The sequence below is a fragment of the Morus notabilis genome, unplaced genomic scaffold, assembly GCF_000414095.1.
Source record: "Morus notabilis unplaced genomic scaffold, ASM41409v2 Scaffold223, whole genome shotgun sequence".
In the NCBI taxonomy this organism is placed as follows: domain Eukaryota; kingdom Viridiplantae; phylum Streptophyta; class Magnoliopsida; order Rosales; family Moraceae; genus Morus; species Morus notabilis.
Genome location: NW_010366650.1, coordinates 355,263 through 362,240, shown reverse-complemented (window position 1 = coordinate 362,240; position 6,978 = coordinate 355,263).

The following is a 6,978-nucleotide window of genomic DNA, read 5'->3' as shown; positions in this document are numbered from 1 at the left end:
ATTGCATGAAAAGTTTACGTGCATGTTTTTTTTTTTTTTTCCTTTCCTTTTTCTTGCTAGCTTTGTTATGATTAATTTTGGGGAATTTTGAAATGTATTTATGTGCAAGGATGTGCTAAAAATATACGTGAGACGTGGAGAGCTCCTCGCGCGCTGTACTTTGCTATTTGCGGTTTCGGTTTCTTTTCTGTCGATAAAAGACGTTAAAACCTTTTATTTTTGTTTTTTTCTAATTTGTGAGGTACCAATCCACGCAGCTATATTAATTGTTGGGAAATTAAACAGTGATCAACCCTGTGGTTTTAATATCATTAGTTTTTCTTTCTGTTTTTTCTTTGTTGAGAAAAAAGAAAGAAAGAAAGAAAGAATTACATCGGCCGCTTAAATATGATGCTAAAATTACTGATCCATGATTTAGTTGTATATATGACACATGTCTCTTATAATAGTGACGTTTACGCAGTACTAAATTAAGAAGAAATATGTGTTTTCTTTTCTTTTTTTTTTTTTTTGGAAAAAGAAGAAGAAAGATTTATGTAATAATATAATGGCATAATGGTAAAATATTCGAAGGTTTGGGGAGGGGGTTTTACGTTACCTTCCCTTAAATAAATTCCATTATATGCTCACTAATAAGAAATTGAAGCGATTTAAAGTCTAATTTTTGATCTCGTCAAAATGACATAGGACGACTAGTGATCGCTCAAGAACAACTCAGTTGCTGCGCAGCTTCAGAACAATGTCTCTGACTTTAATCCCATTCAAGAATTTAAAGTTTCCCACTTTATTTTTCTTTAAACAAAAAACCTAATATATATATATATATTGTAAATTAATGAACGATTTTTTTTGTTTCCATTTCTTATTTTGTTATAGACATTTGGAGATGATCTTCAGCGTCATGCCTAGCCATATAATTAAGCTAGCTAGAAAATTTATTATTTGCTTGCTAGGGGCAGAGCTAAGTGATCGGCAGTACGTCCCTCCACTTGATTTTTTCTTTTTGTTATCTTGTATAAATCCAATGAAGATAACAAAAAACCTAATATATATATATATATATATATATATATTGTAAATTAATGAACGATTTTTTTTGTTCCATTTCTTATTTTGTTATAGACATTTGGAGATGATCTTCAGCGTCATGCCTAGCCATATAATTAAGCTAGCTAGAAAATTTATTATTTGCTTGCTAGGGGCAGACCTAAGTCGGCAGTACGTCCCTCCACTTGATTTTTTCTTTTTGTTTTCTTGTATAAATCCAATGAAGTTTTAGTTCCTCCTCTGAAATTATGAAATGCTATATTTTCCACTCTTCATAATATGTGAATCTCTTACTCGACTTATATGTGAAATTTGAAAAAATTTTAGTTGACACCTTCTCCCTCTTTAATGTTACGAGTAAAATATCCGAGTCTCACATCATTTAAACATAAATATAACCACAGTTATATAAAAATATTGGGACACTATACTTAAATAGGTTAACATTTTAAGATAGAAGGCCAATACTTTATAAAGTGTAATTCTTCTCTTTCAATTTTCTTCTCATCTCTTCTCAAAAATTATAATATGATATCAGAACTCATTACTCAAATGAGTTGGTTGATCCGTCAATATACAAGATTGGTGACTCTTAATAGAACATCATCTTGCAGGAGCATGTTAAAAGAGTAAAATATCTTAGTCCTATATTGTCTAAACATAAACATAACCACAACCATATAAAGATATTCGATCACCACACTTAAACATGTTAAGATTTTAAGATGAAAATCTAATGCCTTATAAACTACAATTCTTCTCCCTCGCTTTTCTTTTCATTTCTCCTTAAAAACTCTAATATCTAATTTATTTTTCTGGCTCCGCCCTGGGTAGATGTATTGTTCAGACTTCTTTCACAATATAAAAACAAAATGAGAAGATTCTACAAAAGAAATAATACATAGTAAACCAAAAAAAATTACAAGTCTAGCAACAAAAATATATATATATATATATATATATTTGTTTATTTGTTTGTTTGTTTTTTTTTTTTGTGTTGGTGTGGGGGTGTGAGAGATCGATAGAGGACTCAATATATAAATATATATTTTGTAAAAGACTCAATAAATTTAGTATACGCTACGTACATAAAAATAAAAAATGAGAAGATAAATATCTTATAAAATGCTCTCTTGGATTCAAGGTTCGACTTTGCATTTTTAAGATTACAGAAGTATTATTTCAAATTGTTAATTCCTTATCTCATGTATATCATAAAATTAGACAAAAACTTAACCTTTAGCGTTGTGCATCCGTTCATTTCACCGATTTGAATTTTAAATTCGAGTTTTGGTACAGTAAAAAGCTCTCAGAAACAATCACATCTAAATTTTTTACTACAGTAAAAAACTCTTGTTAGATCTTTAAATTCTTATTCCACATTCTATAAATCATCACACCAAATTACTAAGAAAATAGGTTAGAACAAATACCTGTCTCTATTGGTGCAGCCTTAATCTCCAGTAGAATTCTCTAAGACAACGAACACGACGGCTATTATCTTCCTCAGTCAAATCTCCTTAGTTCCTTAATGTGGTGTTTTCTCTCTAGATGGGAAAGATTGAAAATTGCCGAATGATTTGATGTATCGGGGACCATAACCTAAGTTTCTTTATATACTGCCCCATTAGGCTCCCATTAAACCTAATTGGGTCAATATGGGTATCCACCCATTTAGCCCATACCCTGTTAGGAGACTATTTGGGCTTTTCATAATTAGATCACTTAATTAGCCCAATTAATTAAATAGCTTAATATAATTATTGAATAAATATGTGGCCCACAATATAGGAAACCCACGTTTCCTAACAATCTCCCACTTGGGCTACATATGATTCCTGAAAAAATTATATCATACATAATTCTTTAGGTCCGCAACCGTATGCTATTTATCCTTAGTCTCCACTTAAGATACAATATGGTCCATCTCCTATATTAGCATGAGATCATGGTGGCTTTTGTCACCCTCAAATGCAACTAAACCTCCCATAGTCACCATACCAACATATTCAATGACATAGATCGCGTATGGATGAGTGGCATGGAAATACATGCAATGTGATCTCCAACATGCATATTTCTAACTAGTCATGCTTTATTCTTTATGAGATCAATCCGTAATTTTCAAAACATAATGCAAGATTGCAAACAGAAAATTAACACATTCAGAGGGAAAATTATAAAACTATAAATCCATCTTCTTTATTCTGCAGAAAATAAACAAATAAATGTTTATGTCGTAGAACATCCAAAATTAAAATCAACTCCCACTAAAATAACACCCATATGAGCAGTGTGCTTGTGAAAGGCCTTGGGTGTTAAGCCCTTGGTTAGCAGATCCGCAAGCATAGAGTTTGTCCTGACGTGTTCTATCCAAATCTAACCACTCTGAACTCTTTCTTTAACAACAAGAAACTTGATGTCTATATGCTTCGATTTCATAAAGCTTCTGTTGTTATTAGAATATAGCACTGTCGATTTATTGTCGCAAAATATCTTTAATGGCCTCTCAATACCATTAACCACACACAGCCCCGTGATAAAGTTTCGCAGCCACATCCCATGATTAGATGCCTCATAATAGGCTATGAACTTTGCAGCCATGGTAGAAGAAGCTATGAGTGTATGCTTGACACTCTTCCAAGAAATAGCTCCTCTTGCCAACATGTAAACATAGCCTGACGTGGATCGCTTACTGTCTTGGCATCCAGCAAAGTCAGAATCAGAATACTAGATGATCTCTAGTCTGTCTGATCTCCGATAAGTGAGAATGTATTCCTTTGTTCTCTTCAAATAGCGCATAACCCGTTTGGCTGCTTTCTAATGATCCATTCTTGGGTTACTTAAGTATCTGCCCAATATTCCCACTATAAATGCTATGTCGGGACGAGTGCAAACTTCCTATTGCTGATGCATAAGGAATCTTTTCCATTTCCTTTATCTCAAGTTCATTCTTAGGGCACTGACTAAGACTAAACTTGTCTCCCTTAGCTACGGGCGTATCTCCTGATGAATAATTCTTCATGCCAAATCTATCCAGAACCTTTTCAATATATTCCTTTTATGATAACCAAAGGATACCTTGAGAGCGATCTTGTAGTATCTGAATTCCTAATACAAAAGAGGCGTCACCAAGATCTTTCATCTCAAAATTCTTAGTAACAAATTTCTTAGTTTCGTGCAATAAGCCTATATCGTTGCTAGCAAGTAATATGTCATCGACATACAAAATCAAAAAGATGAATTTACTCCCACTGAACTTGTGATATACACAATCATAGACCATAGATGGACATCATCTCAAAACCATAGGAAGTGATAACTTGATGAAATTTATAATACCATTGACGGAAAGCCTGTTTGAGACTATAGATGGACTTCTTTAATTTGCATACCATAGACTTTGAATCTCCAGATACAAAGGTTTCTGACTGGACCATATAAATCGTCTCATCAATGTTGCCATTGAGAAACGCTGTCTTAACATCCATCTGGTGTAGCTCTAAGTCAAAATGAGCTACTAGTGCCATAATCGTTCTAAAAGAGTCTTTCAAAGAAACCGGAGAGAAAGTCTTTTTATAGTCTATGCCTTCCCTTTGAGTGAATCCTTTAGCAACTAGACGAGCCTTATATCTTTCGATGTTACCTTTAGAATCCTTTTTGGTCTTGAATATCCATTTACAGCCTATGGGTTTCGTTCCTTTAGGTAACTCGACAAGATCCCAAACGTCATTGTCTTTCATAGATTTCATCTCATCATTCATGGCATCAATCCACTTTTAAGCATTAGAACTCTGTAAAGCTTGTTGAAAGTGGAACGGATCATCTTCCCCTAAGCCCACGCCATCTTCATGTTCTTGGAGAAAGACGATATAATCATCCGGAATCGCACTTCTCCTTTCTCTGGTGGATCTCCTTAATGGCACTTCTTGAGGTTGTTGAGTTTGCTCTATAGGTTCTGCATGGGGAACCTCATTGTTGTCGTGTTTCGGAGTTGCGTCTTGAACAATGGTAGGTATTACAGCCTGGTCATTGACAATAGCAATATTGGGAAGAGAAATGAAATCTTCTTCCTCAAAGACAACACTCCTTACTTTATCTTCTCCCCCAAACTCAACATCCTTAAGGAATCTCGCATTTCCCGTCTCGAAGAAGGACCTACTAGTGGGATTGTAAAACTTGAAGCCCCGAGAGCGTTCAGCATATCCAACAAAGTAGCAACTAACCGTTCTTGAGTCCAATTTTTGTTAATTTGGCCTATAAGGCCTTGCCTCAGCTGGACAACCCCAAACATGTAAATGCCTAATGCTGGGCTTCTTTCCAGTCCATAGTTCATAGGGGGTTTTGGCCACTGCTTTGCTTGGAACCCTGTTAAGGATATAAACTGCAGTCTTTAGTGCTTCTCCCCAAAGTGATTTAGGCAAGGAAGAATGACTAATCATGATTCTCACCATGTCTTTAAGAGTTCTGTTTCATCTCTCAGCAACACCATTCATGCTAGGTTTGCTTGGCATTGTGTATTGCCAGACGATTCCACATTTTTTTAGGAAGATAGCGAATGGTCCTGGATGTTGTTCACCTAATCCGTCATATCTGCCGTAGTATTCGCCACCATGATCTGATTTGACAGTCTTAATTTTCTTGCCTAGTTGAAGTTCAACTTCAGCTTTAAATTCCTCTTCTTGCACACAATATAATATGAGCTCATTAACAGTCTATTTTTCCTTTTGGATGTTATAGCCCACCTTAAATTGACTATATTGTGCAGGAAGAGATATGAGAATTAAATGCACGAGCAAATCCTCAGACAGCTCTAACTTTAATGCCTTTAGTTTCCCAGCGATGTTAGACATCTCCATAATGTACTCCCTTATGTTTCCCTTTGCCTTATACCTCATGAAAATGAGTTTATTCATAAGGTTACTCATTTTTGACTTTTCATTCTTGGCAAAATATTCCTCAAGTTCTTTGAAGAACTTCTTGGCATCAGTGCTTTTAGTAATAGAGCCCCGAAACGCCTCTGGAATGGAGCGTTTCATGATCATTAGACTCATGCAGTTAGAGCGGTCTCACTTCTCAATTTTATTCGTGTTCAGATTTTCTGTAGTAGCAGTGGGACGCTCTGTCCTAAGCGCAAGGTCTAAGTCCATACATCCGAGAACGATTTCCATGTTCTCTTTCCAAACTTTAAAATTCATCCCATTCAGCATTGGGATCGCGTTAACTTGAGCATAAACATTCATAGCAGTAGCAGAGACTGAATAGAGAACAAAAATAAAATATACTCACAATAAACATTCATGTCATACATAAGCATAATCAAACCATATAATGCATACATGACATAAACAAATAACTCGAACCAAGGTGGGCCCATTTCAAGATACCTAGCACAACACTGATATTTAGTCTTTAGACCAGAAATATTAGCTTGTAAGTGGTACTTTCCACGCAGTAATCAAATATTGACAATAAATCCTATCAAACAATAGCCTTCCTTCACATATTTTTTACCACAGGTATACCCATTATTTGGCCAAATAATAACCTTCCTTTAGGCTGATCATTATTCGCATAAATAATAGGTATACTCATCTTTATATTTTAAAATAAATCAACATCCACAACATAGGTTACTTTGACAACAATATTATTTCAATCAATTTATTTCAAAATGCAAGACAATTAAGTGCAATAATAATCAAATAAAACAAAAATAAAGAACTAGAGCTTCATTTTATTCAATTAAATATTTAATTAATTTGCACTTAATTTCTTAACGGGTAAAAATTTGCCCAAAATCTCTAAAATTGGGTTTAAAATAAACCCAAAAATTTTCTTTATGGCCGCAGGTTTATACCTGCGGCCATTCACTAAAGCACATGCCCAATAGGGCCTGGGGTGGCTTTTTTCTTCACGGGCCCCAAATGG